General features: G+C 39.1%; 1 protein-coding gene and 1 non-coding gene across 2 annotated transcripts in view; both read left to right on the top strand.

The window, feature by feature from the left end:
• Window positions 1–24,815, top strand: part of DRC8 (dynein regulatory complex subunit 8) — a 133,911-nt gene that overhangs the window by 75,033 nt on the left and 34,063 nt on the right. The window lies entirely within an intron of this gene.
• LOC115802815 (U6 spliceosomal RNA) lies at window positions 18,986–19,091 on the top strand. Its single transcript, XR_004023360.2, has one exon. It is a non-coding gene; the product is annotated as a U6 spliceosomal RNA (small nuclear RNA).

Raw genomic sequence — 24,815 nt, 5'->3', positions numbered from 1 at the left:
TTTAAACTGCATTGTTTGTTTTTTTGACATTGAGTTGCAGGATGTGTGTGTATTTTTACCATAAGTGGTGAGATATTATATAAATCACTATGCACTTTGCTTTTTTCACCTATAAGTATATTTTGGTGACTATTCTTTATTAGTACATAAAGAGCTTCCTCATTTCGTTGTATGGATGAACCATAATATATTGAATTAATCTACCCTTGATGGATATTTAGGTTGTTTCTAGGCTTTTGCTATAACAGTCCATGTTGCAAAGAATATCTGAGTATGCATGTCATTTTGCCAAATTGAGACTTTTTCTCTAGGATACATTCTTGGAAATATGTCAACTTGCATGAATATTTTTGGTAGGTGTTGCTATCTTGACCCTATATTCTCTCACATCATTATACAAGCATGCCTATTTCCCCACTCCCTCTTAAAGCTTAATTATCAAACTTTAGGACTTTTGCCAATCTGATATGTGAAAATTAGAAACTCAGTGTTAATTTCCATTTCCCTAATTATAGACATCTTTTTTCATGTCTAAAGACAATTTGCATTTTCCTTTGTTTGAACCGGCAGTTCATGACCTTTCCCCATTTTTCCATTTAGTGATTTATCTTTTAATACATGAAAGGTCTTAGCCTTAGGCTGTGAAATGTATGCCATCTATTTTTTGACTATTTCTACTTTAATGTATTCAGAAATTTTAGAAAAATTAATCATATGACACACCTTGTGAGTATGGATTTAATTTTTGGAAACAAAAGTCATTAGAGTAGTTTTAATAGAATAAATTTAAGTTACCCTGAATAAAGCTAGTTTGGTAAAAAATAAAACCCACTCCACAAGGAATACCCCTAAAGTAAGCAAGCTTGAGAGTTTCCTGGTGGTCCAGTGGTTAGGATTTGGTGCTTTCACTGCCATGGCCCAGGTTCAGTCCCTGGTTGGGGAACTGAGATCCTTCAAGCTGCACAGCGCAACCAAAAAAAAAGGAGTAAGGAAGCTAATTTTTCCATGTAGCTGATAAATTTAATTTGAAAGTAGCTCTAATCTTATTCACAAACATATCTAGTTTTTTATAATCTATGTTCTTTTCATCTTTGATTCTAGCAATAAAAGTACACTAGAGGGCTTCCCTGGTGGCGCAGTGGTTGAGAGTCCGCCTGCCGATGCAGGGGACACGGGTTCGTGCCCTGGTCCGGGAAGATCCCACATGCTGCTGAGCGGCTGGGCCCGTGAGCCATGGCCGCTGAGCCTGCGCATCCGGAGCCTGTGCTCCACAACGGGAGAGGCCACAACAGTGAGAGGCCCGCGTACCGCAAAATACAAAAATAATAATAATGTTGAGTTTAAAATATTGCAGAAGGAAGTGAACATTATGATAACCGCATGATGTAAATTTTAAATGTACAAAGTGATAGTCTATTGTTTATGAAGACAAATACATGCATGAGAGTGATAAACATTATCCTTAGAATAGTGGTTGCACCTGAAGATGGAGGGAGAGGGATGAAGAGTGGAATTTTAGTTGTTTCTGCAATGTTTTATTGTTAGGGAACAAAATCTGAAGCAAATAAATGTGGCAGAATGTTAACTTCTGTTAAATCTTGGTATTGGATATAAGGCTGTCTGTAATTTTTTTTGGGGGGGGTGGGGGTGCACCGAGTGGCTTGTGGACTTAGTTCTCCGACCTGGGATTGAACCCAGGACCTTGGCAATGAAAGTGCGGAGTCCTAACCGCTGCACCGCCAGGGAATTCCCTGTAATATTTTTTTCTGTACTTTTCTCTGAAATAGTTCACAATTATACATAACAATAAATATTTTTAAAGAGTGGTTTATATCTTATTTCACCATCTCACTTTGAAGTCGCTTTGTAAAAAATTGGTTTGCTTGTAATAGTCCTTCTGATGAACTGTGATTAAAGAATCACTTAAAGAAAGTTTAAAAAAATTATCCCGAATTCCACCTCTTGAAATAAGTTATTAATGTCAGAGAACTATTATTCTAGATCTTTTTTATCCATGTGTAATAGGATAAATGGATAAAAGGGTGAGGAGTTAGTAAGAAAGAAGGAAGGAGGAAAGGGAAGGAAGGAAAAAGAAGGAAATTATGGAAGAAAAAAGTCTAGAGTATAATCTCCACAAGGACAGGGGTTTCTGTCGTTCACTGCTGTATTTCAGCACCTAGAACTGTGTTTGGCACGTAGTAGATCACCAATAAAACATTAAATAAATGAAGAGACTATTCCTATAAAAATAAGATCACAATAATCATGCTCTTTAAAAATAAAATTATTAATTTTACTTGAATGTAACACAAGAAAAAAATTAATTTAAATTGAAGAAATTGTGTAACCTCAAATGTTTGTTAGCCATGAGAGACATTATTTATGTTAAATTCAGAAAAGATAACAAGAAAAACATTAAGAGGTTGTAGTCACTGTGTTTTTTAAAAGAACTACCCATTTCAAATATAAAAGTATCAGTTGACTTCCTGCTGTAGAAGATGAGGGTGTTAGTACTTTCAAAATTCCTTCTACTTTTTCTCCCTCAGGCCCGCCCCACCCCCAGTTTATCTTAGGTATGTTATTATTAATATTTTTACATTGACAAGGTAGAATGTTCATACTTTAGTATCATGCCATCTTTTAGTATATTTTTCCCACAGTTCAATGGAATTTCTGCTAACCACCGTTTCCTCCTCCATCCTTGAATTCTTTGATTTATTTCTGTTGTCTAGATTCTCTTATTTGTTTTTTTTTTTTCAGAAAGTGCTCATGGGTATTTTTCCCTGAGTTCTTTCATCTTTATTTTGTTTTTTAAATTTTTATTTTATATTGGAGTATAGTTGATTTACAATGTTATGTTAGTTTCAGGTGTACAGCAAAGTGATCAGTCATACATCTACATATATCTGTTCTTTTTCAGATTCTTTTCCCATATAGGTATTACAGAGTATTGAGTAGAGTTCCCTGTGCTATACAGTAGGTGCTTGTTGATTATCTATTTTATATATAGTAGTGTGTATATGTTAATCCCAAGAGTTCTTTCATCTTTAAAACATTTGCTTATACTTGAATACTTTGTATCTAAATGACATTTTATAAATTTATATTATTTTTAATGGCTACAAGGCATTTCATAGTTTGACATATCTCCTAATTTTGGAAATTTGGGTTATTTGTGATATTACATTACCATTGTATCAAGGCTAAAATTATTCATGTGGAATTGTTCAAAGATTTTATCCCTTTCCTAGAATGCCAAAAAATAAATCCTGTAAGCCCAAGTTATTTTTTACCTTTTCCTAAAGAGGAAGATTTTTATTATTGTTGCTGGGAGGTAGGGTATTTTGATCTACATAATTAAATTTTGACAGTAGGATGGTGGAGAGGATAAATAAGAAACTGCTATGGTCTGAATGTTTGTGTTTGCCCAAGTTTCATATGTTGAAATCCTACGCCCCAGTGTGATAGTGTTTGGAAGTGGGGCCTTTGGGAGGTGATTACGTCATGAGGGTGGAGCCCTCATGATTGGGATTAGTGCCGTATAAAAGAGACCAGAGAGCTAGTTCATCCCTTCCACCATGTGAGGTTACAGCAAAAAGATGGCTAACTAGGAAGCAGATTCTCACCAGACACCAAATCTGCCTGTGCCATGATCTTGAACTTCCTAGCCTCCAACTGTGAGAAATAAATATATGTTGTTTATAAGCACTCAGTTTGTGGTATGTTGTTATAGCAGTCTGAACAAAGACAGAAACTCACTCTGTGAGATTGAAAGAAGAGTTTGTTAAAGATGTTAAAAGGAGAAAGTAAGCTTTGAAGGAGAGCAGTGGATCTTAAACAGTTACAGGATATGAAGAGAATAATCAGGAAAGGGAGTTAAAATTTGTTTTGAAAAATATTTTTGAATAGATAATATATTCACATGGTTAAAAATTCAAAGAGAACAAAGTACAGAGAAAAGTCCCTCTAAGCCCCTTCCACCAGCCATTCAAAACCCCTCCAAACTATACTAACAATGAAAGTACTAGTTTCTAGGGATCACCACAGAAATATGCTATGCATATACAAGGAAATGCATATATATTATTTTCTTGCCTCCCCATTTTTTTTTTTAACTCATACAGTTACATTCATAGTATGATAATGTTCTCATGGGATGGGGTCAAACCTATGCTGAAGTTTATTTTTATGGCTTCTCAGTGGCATTCAGGAGTCTGGAATGGATGTAGTTCTCCACTTAATCTTAGGCTGAGTGCATAAATGTATTGGAGGGCATCAGAAAGGGTGTGGGATTCTAGGTATCCCACTAAACTATGTCTCAGGCTTTATAGATGGAAGTTGATTAATATGATGGCATTGTGACATAAAAATAACACTTGGGTTCAGGCTGTCCTGTTCAGGGTACTTAATTGCCTGTTTTTAGAAAGAAGACTCTTTTTGTATTTTATCTTTGGAGGTCAACTTTTCTTGACTCTGGATTGTAGGTATCTGTCTGTTGTACTTATTGTTATTATCTAGATCAGGTGCAGGGTTTGCTGTGTGTCTACAAAAATTGGGAGCCAGAGGCTCTCTGAGTATTGGTGGTCTCAGGGAGTGTACTTCCTGGGGCCTCTGGGCATATAATTCCTGTGGCCTCTGGGTGTGTACCCTCTGTGGCTTCCAAGTTCGTACTTCTGTGGCCTCAACCTGTTCTCTTTAACATCGAAATAAAATATTGGTTTCCATTTGAAAACTGTCAGCATTATTAAATGTGGAAGACTTGATGCAAATGCATAACAAAGGACAGTTCATGGTAGTATCTTCATTAGCTTTGAAAGTTAGAGGGGACACACCCAAGAAGCATTACTGTCTGCTCAGATAGCCACAGGCATGTTTGGAAATCTGGCTCCCTGTCATCATTCTGTTGGTTGCACTCTTTCAGGTTGCATGGGACCAGATAATCTTTTAAGTTTTCTTAGTTACTGAAGGGTATTTTAAGGATCTATTTGGAAATAAGTGATATAAGAAGTAATTATTTCCTAAATCATAAGGAATAAGCGAAAAACTGCAGTGCATTCAAGCCTCTTAGCTCACTGGAGCGGTATTTGTTGCTGTTAAGGGAACACAGGGCACTAGTGTTTCAGCAGTTGCTTTGTGACTCCACTTCAACTCCACTTCTGGTAGCCTAACATGCTGGTGATTTGACTCATACACTTCTTTTTTAAATTTTTATTTTATACTGGAGTATAGTTGATTTACAATGTTGTGTTAGTTTCAGGTGCTAGTTTCAGCAAAGTGATTCAGTTATACATATACATATATCTATTCTTTTTCAGATTCTTTTCCCATATAAGTTATTACAGAATATCGAGTAGAGTCCCCTGTGCTATGCAGTAGGTCCTTGTTGTTTATTTTATATATAGTAGTGTGTATATGTTAATCCCCAACTCCTAATTTAGTGCCCCCCACACCTTTCCCCTTTGTTTACTCATATACTTCTATTCCCTGTCTTCCAGATTCTTCTTCCTACTTTGCTACTGACTAATTTAACCTCCGCTGTGTGTCTCCTGTCCCTTTGCTTCTACTTACTCATGGCTTCTGATGCCTTCTCATTCTGCTGTTTTCTCTCTCTCTGTTATTCCTCTTCCATCTCTCTTTCATCTGTATCTCTCTCTGTTTTTCTTCCTTTAAAACTCCCAAGGAAGAAGAGAGAAAAGTCCGCTTTGGCTATTTGTCAATATTGAGTAGAGAGTGCTTTTGTTGAGCAGTGCTCTTACAGTAGACAACTTCATAGGCCTCTCTTTTGTAGGCCTATAGAGAGAGAGATCATTTTTTGGTTAAGTAGCCATCTCTGCTTAAAGCAGCTGTGCCTAGGGAGGCGGATCAAATGGTACAAGACATAACAATATATACACTAAGAAACTCTCAGGAAGACTGTGGATCTGTCAGGTACCTTATTGCCTGTCTGGTATGGTGACCCCCAAATCCTGATGAGGTTGTATAAGCCTAATATTAGGCCACTAGTGGTTCATGTCATTTTGGTCGACTGTGGTGGAGATTGGGTGGTCTAATTCTGTTTGCTCTCTTCCTGAACATGGACTAAACTATAATTCCGGGAATCTCTTGCAGATACGGGGGGGCTGGGAATTATGACTGAGTTTTGGCCAATGGGATGTAGGTGGAAGTGATGTGTGCCACTTCTAGGCCTGATCCATAAAAACCTCCACGTGTGATCTTTCAGGCTTTTCCCCCTTCTAGCTTGATACAGGCAAGCAGAGTGACGTTGGAAGTCATGTATTGAAAATGATAGAACCAGAAGATAGAAGGAGCTGGGTCCCTGAATGATTTTTTGGAGGAAAGCCACCTATTGATCAGGAAAACTCATTTTGATTTAATATAAGCCACTTCTGTGACAATAGTATTATGCCACTGGATATTGGTGTTTGTTATAACAGCGACCATTATCCTCACAGATTGTCCTCATTGAATTTTCTTTACAGGAACTCAAGGAAGGCTTTGGGGCCCCGAGGTATCTTACTAAGCTATGTCCTAGGCTGAATGAAGTTGGTTGGTGGAGTGGCCCCTTCAGAGGGGGCTGCTGGGGTAGAGAAGAAGAGCCATCATTGTTTTGCTACTCCAGTCAAGCATGACATGAAGAATGTCTCCCTTTAAGACTTCTTCCACAAATCACAAGTTATGGATATCAGATACATTGTTTGAAATTGCCCGCAAATTTATTTGGAGGGCAGTAGGCGTAACTAGTGGTTCCACCTTGAACACAGAGCAAGTAACTTTGTCTAAACTGTAGTCAGCTGCAGCAGTGAAGTTGAGTGTTCTATGTATTCTAGATAGAGTGAATGACAGAGAGTGCATCCATTTCATCTACAGAGATAATAAGGCAAGATGTCCAAATCTGTGCTTTCCCTGGGGGGAGGTGAGAAAGACTGGACAGGTGTGGGTTCTATTCAGGTGGCTATGAAAGGGAGAAGATTCGGTTACAGTAGCAGGGTCCCAAGGAGCATGGGAATGCATTATTTTTGTCTTTGAAGGATTCAGAAACAAGCGTTTAGAGGTGCCACAGTATAATGCAGTAATGAAACCAGGCCAGAAGCCAGGCCAGAAGCCCTGTAATTCAAGGCAGCTCTTGGTTTATTTAAAGGCATGGTAGCCACACCAGCTCCTAACCCATTGCCTTCTTCTATTTTAGTTTTTGAATTACTGAGAAGTGGCACTCAAATGTCTACTTTTTTCTGAAAACTATTGGTGCATTTTGTAATAGTTTCTAACCTTGAGAGCTCATTTTAGGCTTTCCTTTGCTAATTTAACTCTAGAAGTATTTATATTTTTAACTGAAAGCTTATAGTCTTGTCTCTTCTAAGTTATAAACTTACTAAAGACAAACCTATGTAATATTTGGGTTCTGTAACGTGTACAGCCTCGTCTGTCTATATACAGCAGAAGGTATGTAACTAGTTGTGAGGAGTTATTAGGAAATGCATGTGTAAAGGTGGGTTAGGGGCCAGAGAGTGAGTGATTGTTCGCTGCCCTAAGGAGACTGGTTTCAGTTATGTAGGCAAGATAAATCCATAAATGTAGAGAATTGATAAGACTAGACTCGGGTTTTTAGAAAGGAAATTAGCTACAGGATGGTGGGTAGGTTTGGCATGTGGACTACAGCAGTAGTTCCTAGTGCTGGGTGCACATTAGAATCACCTGGGGAGCTACAAACCTGGGATGCTAAAAACCCACAGAAAAATGAGCAGATTTGAACCAGAGACTTGAAGACCAAATTTCAGTGCTACAAAGTCTCACAGTAGCAGGTATAGACAAGGGTATATGGAGCAAGAGGGATTCCCATACTGTGCTCAAAGGAATCTTAATTAGAGCTTGGGAAAATTTTCGGATGACCGTGCCTGTGCGGTGGCCTTACAGAGCCGTCCATAATAATCCCCGATTGTTAGGACTGCAAGCGAAAGAGCAGCCTAGGGCTGGCGCTGAGAGCTCTCCAAGCTAACAAGGCTTGGTGGCTCTCCTGAGCACATAGCCTAAAGCCAGGCAGAAACAAGGTTGCCTCCACAGGGGCAGGCATGGATAGTGTAAGTGCCTTAGCCACACCCTCACAAGTAATGATCCCTTTCCATAACTAAGCTTTCTTTGGCATTCACCCTGAACTCTGTATTCTGCTGAGTTATCCTCTCCCTGAGGCAGTGAACTTGGAATGCCCTAGCTGCCTAGGTTGGGGGGAAGGGTACAAAGAATTATGGATGGAAAAGCCTCCATTATTATTGTAAACTACCCCACGGCACAAATGTCTCCCATATAAAACAAATAAAAACAACAGTTAAAACTTTTACCCAGTAACCCCCACCCCAGCTAATGTTCGTTCTTTCTCTTCATAGCTAAGAATCTTAATAAAAAAAGGAGTTTGCTTTAGTGATAACCTTCACTCTGTTCATTCTTCAACATGCAGTTTGTAATTTGACTTCTATCTACCACCCCCATTCCCATTCTAACTGTGTTCCCTGAGGTCACCAATTGTCTTGTCCCTTGTTTTCCATGACATCACCTTTTGATTTCATCCAACATCTCCAACTCGACTCTTCTTCCTAGATCCTTTTGGGGACAAGTATCCCTCTATTTGGCTTATTAATGTCCACCAGAGTTTCATCTCTGTCCATCTTTTTACTTTACACCCTTTCCTGGGAGATCTCATTCACACCCAAATTTGGAGCTCAACCTAGAAAAAATTTAAAGTCTATACACAATTCTTAGGTCAAAGGGGAAATTTTAGGACCATGAAATAGAAAACTTCTTGAAAGTAACTATAATGGAAATGAGATATGAAAATGGAAATGACATCAGAATCTATGTGATATAACCAAATCATAACTCATTAAATGCCTATATCAAGAAAAATAAAGGCATAAAAAAATGAATAGGACATTCAACTCAAAAAGCTAGGGAAAAAGGGTAAACTGAGAGAAAGCAAAAGGGAGGAATGAGAGAAGATAAAAACAGAATTAACGGGGCTGGAAATCAGGGAAATAGTAGGAACTAATAAATAAAACGAAAAGCTGTTTTTTGGTAAAAGGCTAAAAAAAAGATAAACCAATGGCAATTTTTTTTTTTAAAGGAGGCACAAATGCACAGATGACTTTGTGGAAATAACCATCAAAACAGAGGAAGTTTTAAAATATCATAAGAGAGTGGTTTGTACAACTTTATAAGCAAATTTGAAAATCTAGCTGAAAAAGGCAACTTTCTAGTTAAATATAATTTGTCAAAGCTTATCCTAGTCTTGTGTACCTGGATTGGATCACTTAATATTGTCAAGATGACAATACTCCCCAAATTAATCACCAGATTCAACACAATCCCTATCAAAATCCCAGATGCCTTTTTTTTTCTTTCAGTAATTTACAGGCTGATCCTAAAATTCATATGGAATTGCAAGGGACCTAGAATAGCCAAAAACAATCTTGAAAAAGAAGTTGATCTCACACTTCTTATTTCAAAATCGACTTCAAAGCTACAGTAATAAAGACTCTGTGATACTGGCATATGGCATAAGGCTAGACATGTAGATCAGTGGAACAGAGTTGAGAGTCTAGAAATAAACCCTTACATTTATGGTCAATTGATCTTCAACAAAGTTGGCAAGTCAATTCAGTGGAGAAAGTATAGGCTTTGCAACAAATGGTGCTGGTACAACTGGATATCCACGTGCAAATGAATGAAGCATACCATATACAAAACTTAACTCAAAATAGAGGAAGAAACATAAACGCTTGGAAGAAAACATAGGTGTAAATCTTTGTGACCAAGAATTAGGCAGTGGTTTCTTAGATATGACACGTGACGCATAAGCAGCCAAGGGAGAAAAAATAGGTAAGTTGGATTTCATCAGAATTCAAAACTTCTGTGCTTCAGTGGACACCATAAAGAAAACAAAAAGACAACCACAGAATGGGAGAAAATATTTGCAAATTATATATCTGATAAGGGTCCAGCATCCAGAATATATAAGAACTCTTATATCTCAATAAAAATACAAATAACCCATTTATAAAGTCGGTAAAAGATTTGAATAGATATCTCTCCAAAGAACACATTTAATGGCTAATACACACATAAATATGTGCCAAATATCATTAGTTGTTAGGGAACTGGAAGTCAAAACCACAATGAAATACTACTTCAGATCTACTAGGATAATTTTAAAAAGTAAAGTAACAAATGTTGGTGAGGATGTGGAGAAATTGCAACCCTCATGCTCTCCTGGTGGGAATCTAAAATGGTGCCGCCACTTTAGAAAACAGATTTGTAGTTCTTCAAAAATACAAACATAGAGTTACCATATGACCCAGGAATTTCATTCCTAAGTATATACCCAAGAGAAATGAGAAAATATGTCCACATAAAAACTTGTGTATGAATGTTCATAACAGCATTATTCATAATACTCTCAAAGTAGAAACAATTCAAATTTCCATCAACTGATGAATGGATAAGGAAATGTGGTATATCCACATAATGGATATTATTCAGCCATAAAAAGTGAATGAAGTACTGATACATGCTACAGCATGGATGAACCTTGAAAGCATTATGCTGAGTGAAAGAAGCCAGACAAAAAAGGCCATATATTGTATGACACTTATATGAAATGTCCATGATAGATAGGCAAGTCCATAGAGACAGACAGTAGATTAATGATGGCGAGGAGGTATGGAGAGAGGAGAATGAGAAGTGACTGCTAACAGGTATGGGGATACTTTTGGAGGTGATGAAAATGTTCTAGGATTAGTAGTGGTAATGGCTGCTCACCATTGTGAATACACTGAAAACCGCTGAATTATACACTTTAAAAAAAGTCAATTGCCGAAAACAAAAAGTGAAACAAAACAAACAGAGAAACTGATCCCAGTAATGGTAGAAAATCTAAACACACTAAATTACATAGAATCAGTAGGCAAGTTTTCAAAGAGCTCTTTCAGGGCTTCCTTGGTGGCGCAGTGGTTAAGAATCGCCAATGCAGGGGACACGGGTTCAAGCCCTGGTCTGGGAAGATCCCACATGCTGCAGAGCAACTAAGCCTGTGCGCCACAACTACTGAGCCTGCGCTCTAGAGCCCGCGTGCCACAACTACTGAAGCCCGCATGCCTAGAGCCTGTGCTCCGCAATAAGAGAAGCCAGTGCAATGAGAAGCCCGCACACCGCAACCAAGAGTAGCCCCCACTCGCCACAACTAGAGAAAGCCTGCGCACAGCAACAAAGATACAATGCAGCCAAAAATAAAAATAAATAAAATAAATTTAAAAAAAGACCTCTTTCACAAAAAGGCTTAAATCCAGATGGTTTCATATAATTTTTTCAAACCTAAAAATATTTTACTCCCAATGGTACTTAATCTCTTCTGGAAAATAAGAAAAGAAGAAAAACTTTCAAATTCTTTTACTGAAGTGACTATCATATTGATACCCAAAACTTAATAAAGATTGCATTAAAAAACCCTACAAAACAATCTTACTTATGAACATCTATACAAAAATTATAAAATACTTGCAACAAAATGCAATAGCATATTAAAGCAAAATGGGATTTATATCAGGAATGAAAGAATAGTTCTGTGTTGGGGAGTGTATTAATGTATTTCATCATATTAGTAGACCTGAGAAGAAATAGCGTAGGATCATATTTATAGATACTTAAGAGGCATTTGACAGACTTCAGCACTCATTCATCATTTTAAAGACATGTATATCTTTAAAATACAGAGAGAGAGAAGGAAAGAGAAAGAGAAGAGATTTATTTTAGGAATTGGCTCATGTAATTATGTAGGCCAGGAAGTCCCATGATCTGCCATCTGCAAGCTGGAGAATCAAAAAGCCAGTGGTGTAATTCATTCTGAGCCTGAAGGCCTGAGGACCAGGGGATGGTTGTCCAAGGACAGGAGAAGATGCATGTCTCAGCTCAAGCAAAGAGAACAAATTTGCCCTTCTGCATTTTTGTTCTATTCAGGACCTCAACAGATTGAATGATGCCCACTTAAGTTGGGGAGGGCAATCTTCTTTATTAGGTCTACAAACTCAAATGCTAGATTCTGGAGACACCCTGACAGATGCACTCAGAAATAATGTTTTACCAGCCAACTGGGCATCCCTTAAGCCCAATCAAGTTGACACATAAAATTAGCCATCACACGCAATGAAATAGATTTTGAGGAAATAGTTCTGTAACATGAAATATGTATATCTCAGCCTAAAATCCAGTTTCTTACTTAATGAGGACACACAATCAGCATTTCCATTAAATTCGGGAACAACATAAGAATATCCATATTCCCCATTATTATTTAGTATTAGAGGCTTTATCTTAGCCAGCAGTTAGACAAGTAATAACAGAGGCGTAAGTATTGGACACAAAATGGTAGAATGTAGAAAAGGTAGAAGAAAGAGAACTGTCTCTATTTGCAGATATGAAATCATGAAATATCTAGAAAACCCAAAAAATCAGTGGAAAAATTACTGCACAGAAAAAGAAAGTTTAATGAAGTTGTAGGAAATGAATTTAATATACAGAAAGCAAAACATTTCATTTATACCAATAATGACCAGTTAGGTGATATAACGAAAGGTAAGACCCATTTACAATAGCACCAAAAATGTTAAAATGTATAGACATAAATATAACAAAAAAAATACAGTGCTACGTTAGGGAAACCTGAAAAATATATAAAAATAGACTTGAACAAATGGAAAGACATACCGTGTTTTTGGATAGGAATACTTGAAATCACAAAGATGTCAAGTAGTCCTAAATCAACTTATAAACTTAATATAAACACAGTTAAAATACCAACAAATTCTTTTCTGGAGATAGACAAGTGAGTTTAATGTTCGTATGAAAAAATGGATAAGTAGAATGGCCAAGAAAATGCAGATAAAGGAGAGCAAGGAGGTAAATTTAGCTTTATTTGATATTAAAACATATTACAAATCCTTTACAATTAAAAGAGTGTGGCATAACAGACCAATGAAATAGAACAGAAAATTCAGAAATAGTCCCAAGTGCCAGTGGAAAGGTAATACATGATATAGGTGACATCTCCAGTAAGTGGGGGAAAGATAGACTTAACAACTAGATAGCCATTTAAAAACATATAAAATTAGGTCTGTACTTCAGGTTGTATACCAAGGTAAAGTCTATATGCAACAAAAATCTAAGTGTAAAACATAAAATCTTACAAGTATTAAAAAAATATGTGGATGAATTCCTTTATGAACTTGGCGTAGAGAAAATGACTCAAAATAAAATCCAGAGGTAAAAAGATTGACACGTTCTGCTTAAAAGTTTTTTTTTCAAGCTAAAAACACATTGAAAAATCAAGAGATAAATGACAACTTGAGAGAATGTTATATTGCAAATGGCTAATATCCCTAATATGTAAAAGTGGTAACTCTTTAAAAATGTCTGATTAACTAGAAATCTCCATTCTTTGCCCATAGAGAAAAAAGGAACTTAGTATGCCATTATTTTAAAATTTAATCTTTTTGATGTTTTTAAAAACATTTTATTTTGAAATTAATTTTAGAGTTACAGAAATGCAAAAATAGTACAGAGTATTCCTGTGTATCCTTCAACCAGCTTCTTCTAATGGTCATATCTTATATAACCATAGCACAGTTATCAAAATCAAGAAATTAACATTTGTTCAAAACCATGAACTCCACCTATAGATCTTACTGATTTGTACCAGCTTTTCTACTAATCTCCTTTCTCTCTTCCAGGATCCAGTGCAGAATCCTATGTTGTATTTGGTTATTGTATCTCTTTAGGTCCTCCATTCTGTGACAGCTCTTCAGTCTTTCTGTCTTTCATGACCTTGATACTTGTGAAAAGTATTGCTCAGTGATTTTGTAGAATGTCCCTCAGTTTGGGTATGTCAGATGTTTTGTCATGCATAGACTGAAGTAATGCGTTTTTGGCGAGAAATACCATAGAAGTGATTTTGTATTTTTCTCAGAGCACCTTGATGTTGATATATCTCAGTGCTGATGTTAACCTTGCTCTCTCGGTTAAGGTAGTGTCTGCCAGATTTTCCCCACTATAAGGTTGTTATTTTCCCCTTTGTAATTAGTAAATATCCTGGGGAGCTATTTCAAGGCCATGCAAACATCCTATTTCTCCTCAATATTTGCCCACTAATTTTAGCATCCATTGGTTGATCTTATCCATAACAATGATTACTGTAGTGTTTGCCCAATGGTGTTTCAGTGTTATCTCTTAAGCTTTTTATTTGTTTGCTTTGTTTGGGCAGTGAGCAGCCATTTGGCCATGTTGAATTTGGAATTATTTAGCCCTTTTACAACAATGAAAAATGTTTTAGTCAATTAATTTAGTAAACATTTATTAAACCCTTGTTATAACCAAAACATCCATGAGAAAAATGCCCAAGGCATAGTGATTCAGATCTGCATCTGAGTCTTTTTCTCTGTCACTACTTTTCATCCCAAATTACACTAACCACCATGATTTGTTCTAAGAAGGTGTTATTGCAAAGAATGCTGAGAGACAGAATCTCAGGAGTCAGAGGTTGGGGACCAGCTTCCAGTTCTGCTCCATACTAGTCATGCTCCTATAGGGTGGGTCAAGTGACTTCTCTGAGTTCCAGTTTCCTTATTTTTAAAGTGGGTATTATAATATGGATTGATGTGAGAATTAAATGAGTGAATGTATAGAAAAGTATTCATTTATTATTCAACATGTATTTACCGAGTCCCTATTAGGTGTGAGCTCCTTCTGAGTGTTGAAATACAGCAGTGAAAGGCTTCTGTCCTTATGGAACTTGTATTTTAGAAAGAAGAGACAGACAGTATACAAGCAAACAGATAAATAGATATAATTTCGCATAGTAATAAGTGCTATAACAGGATGAGGTAATAAAATGTGCTATAAATTAAAAATAGGATGATGTATTAGAGAAGGAGGGGTGATTAGGTGGGATGGAACAGTTTAAACATTCTGGTCAGGGAGAGTTTCTCTGGAGGTAATTTTTGAATTAAGATCTTTAAGATTAGGAGACAGCCATGTGATGAACTGGGGGAGAGCAAATATGAAGGCCCTATGAAGAGAAGGGGTTTGTGTGTTGGAGAAAACCAAAAAAAAAAAACAGTGTAGCTGTGAGGAGAGTGGTATAAGATCAAGTCAGAAAGGTCAGCAGGGGCCAAATTCAGTGGAGCCTTGTAGGTCATGAAAGTGAGTTTAGATTATCAGTGCATTGGAGAGCCACTGGAGGGCCTTAAGCAGAGGAGATGCGTGCTGTGGTTTTCACTTTTAGAAGGTTGTTCTGGCTGCCGTGAGGAGAACGCTTTGAGGTGATTGGTAAGAGTGGAAGCCGAATGACTACCTGAGGCCTATGGCAGCAGTCCAGGCAAGAATGGTGGTCAGAGAATGATGGTGAGAGTAGGAGTATAGTAATAATTATTCTTGTTATGGGCTGAATTGTGTTCCCCCACAAGTTATGTCTCCAGTGCCCAGCGCCTCAGGATATAATCTTATTTGGAGATAAGTGATTAAGTTGAAATGCGTGCATTAGGGCAGGCCCTAATCTAATCTGATTTGTGGCCTTACAAGAAGAAATTTGAACACACAGAGAGATACCAGGGATGCAGGCACACAGAGGAAAGACCATGTGCGGACACAGCAAGAGGACAGGTATGTGCGAGGCAAGAAGAGAGGCCTCAGAGGAAACTAAACCGGCCAGCACCTTGATCTTGGACTTCTAACCTCCAGAGCTGTGAGAAAATAAATTTCTGTTCTTTAAGCCACCCAGTCATGGTATTTTGTTATGGCAGCCCTAGTAAACTAATACAGTTATGATAATGGTGATGGTGATGATGATGGTGGTGGTGGTGGTGGTGGTGGTGATGGTGATTTTTTTCTTTTAATAGATTTATTTATTTATTTATGGCTGCATTGGGTCTTCGCTGCCGCACGCGGGCTTTCTCTAGTTGTGGCGAGCGGGGGCTTGTGGCGAGCGGGGGCTTGTGGCGAGCAGGGGCTAGTCTTCGTTGTGGCACGTGTGCTTCTCATTGCGGTGGCTTCTCTTGTTGCAGAGCATGGGCTCTTCAGTAGATGTGGCACATGGGCTCAGTAATCGTGGCTCGCGGGCTCTAGAGCGCAGGCTCAGTAGTTGTAGCGCAAGGGCTTAGTTGCTCCATGGCATGTGGGAATTTTCCGGACCAGGGCTCGAACCTGTGTCCCCTGCATTGGCAGGTGGATTCTTCACCACTGCGCCACCAGGGAAGTCTGTGATTTCTTGATAGTATTTATCACTGCCTAAAATTATCTCATACTTATTTGTGTGTGTGTGTGTGTGTGTGTGTGTGTGTGTGTGTGTGTGTACGTACTTTCTCCTACCGGACTGTGAGTTCCATGGTTAGAGCAGGGACCTAGTCTATTTAATTCATGACAGTAACCACAGTGCTTAGGGCAGTGTCTGAGCCATAGCAGATGTAAAAGTAAAGATGTCATTAACTTATTTATTTATTGTTTCTCTCTCTATAATGTCCAATATTTTATAGAGCCTTTTTTTTTATGAATACACAGTAGATCCAGAGTTCCTCATTTGGAGGCTGTGAACTGTAGCTCATACGAAACTATAAGAAATAACAGAAGGTTTTCAGAAAGCATATTTTAGCAGTGGAAGAATGATCCTCACTTATTATAGGGAACTTTGGAGAAAGAGGCCTTTTCTTTTTTCTCTTTTTTTTGGCTGTGCTGTGCGGCATGCCTGATCTTAGTTCCCGACCAGGGATCGAACCTGCGCCCCCTGCAGTGGAAGCACAGAGTCTTTTTTTTTTTTTTAATTCAAGTATTTTATTCACAGTAAAGTGATTCAGTTATACATATATACATTCTTTTTCGTATTCTTTTCTATTATGGTTTATCATAGGATATTGAATATAGTTCCCTGTGCTATGTAGTAGGACCTTGTCATTTATCCATTCTATATATAATAGTTTGCATCCGCTAATCCCAAACTCCCATCCATTCCTCCTCCACCCCCCTCTGCCTTGGCAACCACAAGTCTGTTCTCTATGTCTGTGAGTCTGTTTCATAGATAAGTTCATTTGTGTCATATTTTAGATTCCACATATAAGTGATATCATATGGTATTTGTCTTTCTGACTTACTTTGCTTACTATGATAATCTCTAAGTCCATCCGTGTTGCTGCAAATGGCATTATTTCATTCTTTTTATGACTGAGTAGTATTCTATTGTATAAATGTATCACATCTTCTTTATCCATTCATCTGTCGTTGGACGTTTAGGTTGTTTCCATGTCTTGGCTATTGCGAACAGTGCTGCGCGAAGTCTTAACCACTGGACTGCCAGGGAAGTCCCAAGGCCTTTCTTTGAACAGAGTAGTTCTGTTAAATAAGGAGATGAGGCATTATTTCAGCTTCATGTCATGGCTTTGCCAGAATAAGCTTAGTCTGTAAAAAAATGCCTTCCACGAGGCCAAGGTCTTTGTTTTGTTTTCTATTCTACCTGACACATAGTAGTGTTCAAAAATATTTATTGAATAAATAAAAATCATTTTCAAATCCTTCTTTGTTCCTTCTTATACATTTTTGAATTGCTTTAAACATTTTCTCATACTTAGCCTAGTGTCAGCTATTTCATAGAGGAGGTACAATATTTGCCTATTCTTTTCTCCCTTAGAATTGCAGTTATCCTGAATCGGGTTTTCACTTTGTGGTCTTTTTGACCTTAGACTGCCCTTAAGCTGAAGACTCACAACCTAGCTCAATGCCACTGGCTCCACCTTGTGTCAGGAACATGATACTGCACTCACCAAAACGCAGCCTACCAAGAGCCAGCCTGCCCCTGGCCAAACATTTTAAGTGGTCCAGTTGCCGTATGTAAATTAAATGATGATACCACTATTGGACAACCTTATTGTGACTCATTTGTTGTGAAATGATTTCACCTCCATATCTACTACTCTGTATATAGTGCAGCTATGGAAACAAATTCTTAACCAAAGTTAAACCAGTATTTAACCACAAAGGCTCTTGGAGTTAGTTTGCAGTTCTTATCAATGTAAGAGAAATCTACTCTGATAAAAGAAATGTCTCTGCAGATTTTAAGGACTTTATTTTTTATAAATGTATTTATTTATTTTTTCATCTGCGTTGGGTCTTCGTTGCTGTGCACGGGCTTTCTCTAGTTGTGGCGAGAGGGGGCTACTCTTCATTGTGTGGGCGGGCTTCTCATTGCAGTGGCTTCTCTTTTTGCGGAGCACGGGCTCTAGGCGGGGGATTCAGTAGTTGTGGCTCACGAGATCTAGAGTGCAGGCTCAGTAGTTGTGGCCCACGGGCTTAGTTGCTCCGCAGCATGTGGGATCTTCCCGGACCAGGGCTTGGACCCGTGTCCCCTGCCTTGGCAGGCAGATTCCTAACCTCTGTGCCACCAGGGAAGTCTCTCATGGAATTTTAAAAAAATCAACCAACACCTCAATTTTGGTAGGGCTTTCAGAGAAAATGAAAATCAGTTGTTTCACTTGAAGTCTTTAAAACCGGACTTCACTGAAAAAATTCCATGAAATTGATTTAAAAGGAAGAAAAATTTTTTTCCAAAAGAAAAAGTTTTTTTTTTTTTTTTTTTTACATAGGTTGTATTCGTTTCTGGTTTGTGTATATGGTAGAACACAAGTGAGTTGGTCCTAACCGAACACAAGTGAGTTGGTCCTAACCGCACTGGTTGTTCAGGAGATCCATCTGTCTAGAGATGGCAGGGCAGAAGTCACTTGACCTGTTGAATGACGTGGTTGGGACTCACAGGATCAGTGGTGTGCTGGAGTGAAATCATGTTGACTTGTACCAGCTCACAAGAACTGATGAGTAAGTTTTCAGGAGTCCTGCAAGCCACTGTCAAAACCTAACTCATAAAAAATAAGTTATATAAACTTACAAGTAAACGACACTAAAAGCAAATGTGCTCGCGTGGGCAGCACTTAGGCTAAAATTGGAATGGTATGGAGAAATTAGTGTGGCTCCTGCATGAGGGTGATACACAAAGTTATAAAGCATTCTATACTTTTCCAAGTTGTTCTATGTAAAATGTAAAATAAATATTTTTATTACCAGTGAAAAATAACAAAAGTAACAAATACTCAAAACTTACCACTTCCTAAATTACTCTACTACATTTTTGTCTTATTTATGCTCTGGAGATGACTTATGTCTCCTGTATGGTGAGGGTACCATGTGATGGTGTGCTATTGTGCATCTCTTCCCAGCTCCGCCTTGAGTGACGTCAGATTGGCATCTTTAAACTGACCGATAGAGATGCAAATGCTCCTGATCAGGGCTTTTCCTCCTGAGGAACCAGTTGACCACATGCACACTCCTGTACACAAATGAGTTTGTTTATGCCTTCTCTCTCTGTCTACTCTTCCAAAAGCCTAACAGAAAGACTTTAGAAGAAATTATTAAAATTTAAAAACTTTTAATTTTATTTTACTACTTTGACGTCAATATGTTTTTTAAATAGTTTTTTAAAAGGTGACTTTAATAATTTCAAGTACTTTAATAATTTTAATAATATTAAAATTATTTTAAAAGGTTAGTTTAAAATAATTTTTGGGCTTCCCTGGTGGCGCAGTGGTTGCGAGTCCACCTACCGATGCAGGGCCCGGTCCGGGAAGATCCCACATGCCACGGAGCGGCTGGGCCCGTGAGCCATGGCCACTGAGCCTGCACGTCCGGAGCCTGTGCTCCGCAGCAGGAGAGGCCACAACAGTGAGAGGCCCGCATACCGCAAAAAAGAAAAAAAAAAATTTCAATCAATTCACTTGATTCAAAATCTTATTCAGTAGAAGTTAAATAGGTTAATCAGCCTTAATATTATATATAATTCTATCAATTACTTTCTTATTTCATATTTTTATTTCATTTTCTAGTTCCTGTCAACTATCTTATTTCCTCTTATTTCTGAACTTCTTTCTTTTATTTTCATTAAGCATTGACATTTCTATTTCTTACCTCCTAAAACTATATTTTCACCTCTTTCAGTGTTTTCTTACGTTTTCCTTTTTAGATCTCTTCCTTTTCAGACCTCTCTCTTCCTAAAAAATTAATGGTCTGGTCTTTTTCTGGCCTCTGTTCTTTCTTGCATTTCTCTTTTTTTCTTAGCTCACCTTTAGGAGCCTTACAACACATGGGGATGAATGTTCACAATATGGTTTTCTTCAGAATGGCCAAGGTCTCAGCCCCACCCAGATCCATCTTGAGTTCTTCAGAGCCCACCTGACCCTTCTGCTGCGTCCCGTGTTCTTGGCACTAGGATTATAATGTGAGAGGAGCCCAGGGGATCATTTGGTCTTTGGTGCCTCAGGAGCTGCGAGAAAAAGAGAAGCTCCGAGTTACCTTTGCTTCTGCTGTCATTTCCCTTTACTGTCCTCTTGAGGACTCTATTTAGGAACCCTGGAGGCCTCTTGAAATATGATACCTCATCCGGTATCATTTGAAGAAAGAGCACACAAGAGAGGAAGGGGCTATGAGTGTTTAAACATCACCTCCCTTCTCCACCTCACTTGCCTTTGCATTATTTTCTTCTCCGTCACCCTCTCTGTGGCCTTTACAGGGCGGTGCAGTCAACCAATGGCCACAGAAAGCCACCTCCCGTTGAGCTGCCTTATGGGTCAGAGGCTGATTTGACTGTTCCGCTGGGACGTGCTACTCATCTTTAGAGAGCTTGAGCCCAGTGCTTGTTAGAGTCACTCACAAGGGGCAGGACAGGAATAAAGACACAGATGTAGAGAATGGACTTGAGGACACGGGGAGGGGGAAGGGGAAGCTGGGACGAAGTGAGAGTGTGGCATGAACATATATACACTACCAAACATAAAACAGATAGCTAGTGGGAAGCAGCCGCATAGCACAGGGAGATCAGCTCGGTGCTTTGTGTCCACCTAGAGGGGTGGGATAGGGAGGGTGGGAGGGAGAGGCAAGAGGGAGGGGATATGGGGATATAGGTATACGTATAGCTGATTCACTTCGTTGTACAGCAGAAACTAACACACAATTGTAAATCAGTTATACTCCAATAAAGATGTTAAAAAAAAAAACAAAAAAAAAAACCCAGCCCTTTTCCTGCAGCAGCAGGAACAGTTCCCCGTGCTGCCTTCTCATTGTTTGGTCGAGGGATGAAAAGGGCTCCATCCTTTTCATACGCTTTTCTTTTACCTGAAGGAATGGTGGACTGGTACCCAGCTCCACCTCTACTTGTACTTCATGAAACAGAACATTTTAGATCTATCATCTTGCTAAGTTTTCAATATTAAATTCTAAAATACTGAGGAAAAATGTTGTAACTAATATATTTTATTGTGAAACTGAGGGCGAAGACATCCTTAATAATCAGCTTTTCAAGCCAACATGGTAAAAGTAGTATAACATGAAAGAACAAATTGTTTTATGAATAGTTTATACAAGGCAGAATTTCTTACTACTTTGGTTTTGATTATGAGAATGAAATGAAGTTTAAAAAACTTCAGGCTTATGGACGAATAGTAAATGGTACGCTGAACCCTTGTGTACTTTCACTTAGATTCACCAATTTTTAACATTTTGCCACACTTGCTTTTGATTGTGTGCACTTTCTCCATATATTTGTACATATATATTAATATGTATGTACATGTATATATTTATATGTATGTATTTATGCATTTTATTATTATTTTCCTTTTGCTGGACTCTTTGAGAGTAAGTTGTAGGCACTGGGACCTTTTCCCTTAAACACTCCGGAGTGTATCCTCTGAGAACAAAAGCATTCTCTTTTATAAGCCACAGGTTTTGTGTGTCTGTGTTTTTAAAAATAGTCTTAGAGTCAGACCACACGGGGAGAACTTTAAGAAGCCATTTGGCTCCTTCCCCTGCTTCTTGCAGGTAAATTCCTAAACAGTACAAAGTTGATATTTTCCAGGAGTGATAAACACAGATTCCTACGTAGAGCGGGCCTGTAATATAAGTGTGTGAATCAGAAGTGTAGGACAGTTCTCATGATATTTATGTATGTCCCCTCTAAACAAAGAAGCAAACCAATGCTATGCTAAACACAGCCTTATCTGAGGGCCACATTTGTTCTTTGTGTCATCAGTCTGTGAGCCCTGGATCTATCTTCAAGGCTCTCATAGGGTGGCACATCCACAGCTTTCTTTAGAAGCACCTTGTTGTAGCCAAGAAGTTCTCCTTTAAGCCTAACTAAATGCTCAGCTGAGATGTATGAGAGACCGCAGTGTGCAGGGGTTAAGAGTATAGATTCTAACTTGTGTGTGTCTGAATCCCATTTCCACTATTTACTAGGATCTTGGGAAATGTACCTGATGTTTCTGTGGTTCAGTTTTCCTCATTTGTGAAACAGCAGTACCTACCACACAGAGCTGTTGTGAGGAAGTATTTTTTTCACATCCGTACGAATCATGATCGTGGTATAAGGGAGGTGAGTGAGATGTGAAGTCTGTTTTTTCTAGGAGTCTTAGAGGAGATGTCCATTCCTAAGCCAGAAAGCTAATTAATCTAGTTTTCTCACATCATGCGAGATTGTGTTTCTGTTCTCATCCCCATTCTCTACTTAGCCCTCTTGTCAGACTTCTCCACAGCTGCCGAGATTTCCCTGGTCCTGAGGAGGTCATTGCTTGAACCTATTGGCTATATGTGACCTCAGGCAAGTTCTTTAACGCGTTTGGGATTTAATTTCTTCATCTGTAAAATGGAGATAATAGTAGTACCTACCTCATAGTGAGATGAGGATTAAATGAGTTGACATATGCACTGTGCTAGAATGTGCCTGGCATGGAGTGAGTGCTGTGGAGCTGTGCCGTTAGGTATGACATGCATTCTCTTCAGTAGGCATCCTCCTCAACTGTGTATTCTGTACTTGTGGTCTAGATTTTCTTACCACTAGCACTCTTGGGGGCGGCGGGGGGAGCAGTTCTCTTCCTCTCTCCTCTGGAAGTGCTGTTATTAAGATACCAGTGGTCTTCTTTTTGTCCAAATCTAAGATACTTCTTATTCTCTTAGCCTTCTGTAATATTTTTAACAGTAGAGATCATCTTGCAAATAAGGGTACTGGGCAGGGGGCACTTAAGGGGGCTATAGGAAGAAGAGAGGGTCAGATGAAGATAAGGAAGGGAACATGGAAGCGAGAGAGAGACATGGACTGATTGATGGGTTGAGACCCAGTGATGGCAGGATTTTGCAGAGGGGTTAGGTGTGCAGTGGATGAGTGGGAAATGGAATCGACAGTTGCAAGATAAGTAATTTAGAAGAAGTATTGTGATAGCAAAAGGAAGCTGAGAAATAGAATGGTTGGAGGTGGTAGGGCACCTATCAGAAATTTTGTCAGGATAAGGAAGATATGTGAACGTTTTACAGCAAAAGAGGAAGCATCTAATAAAGGAAAAGAGTGAAGATGCTGAGAGAGGCAGGTGTGTCAAGAATAAGAGTCAAGACTGGAACTAAGAAAAACTGAGAGGGGTTAGCTTTGTTAGGAAGAGCACTTTGTATCCCTTCAAGGTTGAGAGCGTAAGGAAGGGGGTATATACATACTTCTGAAGTGGTGTGAGGGAAGTGCCTGGGAAGGTGGTGGTATGAACTGGATGTTTGAGTCCTTCTCAAATTCATATTCATATGTCAAGGCCCTAACCCCCAATGTGATGGCATTTGGAGGTGGGGCCTTTGGGAGGTGATTAGGTTTAGGTGAGGTCATGAGAGTGGAGCCCCCATGATGATGGGATCAGGGCCCCCAGAAGAAGAGGGAGACCAGAGCCTGCTCTCCTCTCCTCCCACCCTGTGAGGACACAGCAAGAAGGTGGCTGTCTGCAAGCCTGGAAGAGGGCGGTCACCAGACCCCGAATCCGCTGGTGCCTCAATCTCAGACTTCAGGCCTCCAGAACTATGAGAAATAAATGTTTGTGGTTTAAGCCACCTAGTCTGTGGTGTGTTGTTAGAGCAGCCTGAGCTGACTGAGCAGGTGGTCGGAGGGTTGGTGATGGTGCCAGCCTTAGCAGTTTTCATCTGTTCAGTGAAGGAGGTGACAGGGTTTTCTGCTGAGATTAAGGGAGTCAGTGCTTTGGAGCTTGAGGCAAGAGAGCCCTCAGAAGAGCTGTTTTGGGAGGCGTTTTCTAGGGAATCAAAAGGAGATGAAAGAAAGGATTGTCAGGCGACGTCCAGGACACTTGATGCTTGATAGCATGAATTTGTAGTGGGGCTATGGTTGTTTTGTTTTCTGTTAATTATTTTCTTCCAGCAGTGCTTTGCAGGAACAGGAAAGTAAAAGTTAGAGATGCTCAGGGTTATGGATCATTAGAGCAGGCAGGATGGAAGTTAAGGGGCCCAGAATCCAGGATGGTGGTAATGGTAATTTCGAATGGTTGACTATAGAATATTGAACAACCATATGTGTAGGTTAATTAATTGCTAAACACAGCTGTGTGAGTGAGCCCAGGGGAAACCAGTGGAGGAACCATCCAGCCAACCCACAGAATTATGAAAAATAAAAACTCGTTGTTTAAGCCCCTATGTCTTGGGCAGCATGTGACCCAGCAACGGAAACCTGCAATGCTCTGCCTTGAGTTGGACAGCTGCAACCGGAAGCCTGGGGCCAAGGGAGCCGGTGCAGTAGGAGGTTAGGCCCTCAGGGAGTGGAGCAGGGGAAGAATGGAGAGGGGTTCTGGAGAGGCACACAGAGAATATGCAGCAGAGCCGGTGAAGCACAGGCTTTAGAGTGTGGGAGCGAGGGCCGGGCTCGCCATCTGGAA

The sequence above is a fragment of the Delphinapterus leucas genome, chromosome 1 (genome assembly GCF_059928025.1).
Source record: "Delphinapterus leucas isolate spDelLeu-1000000601 "Yukka" chromosome 1, BTC_Dleu_Yukka2, whole genome shotgun sequence".
In the NCBI taxonomy this organism is placed as follows: domain Eukaryota; kingdom Metazoa; phylum Chordata; class Mammalia; order Artiodactyla; family Monodontidae; genus Delphinapterus; species Delphinapterus leucas.
Note: the sequence above shows the minus strand (reverse complement) of the source record. Positions and strands in the feature narration are given on the sequence as shown.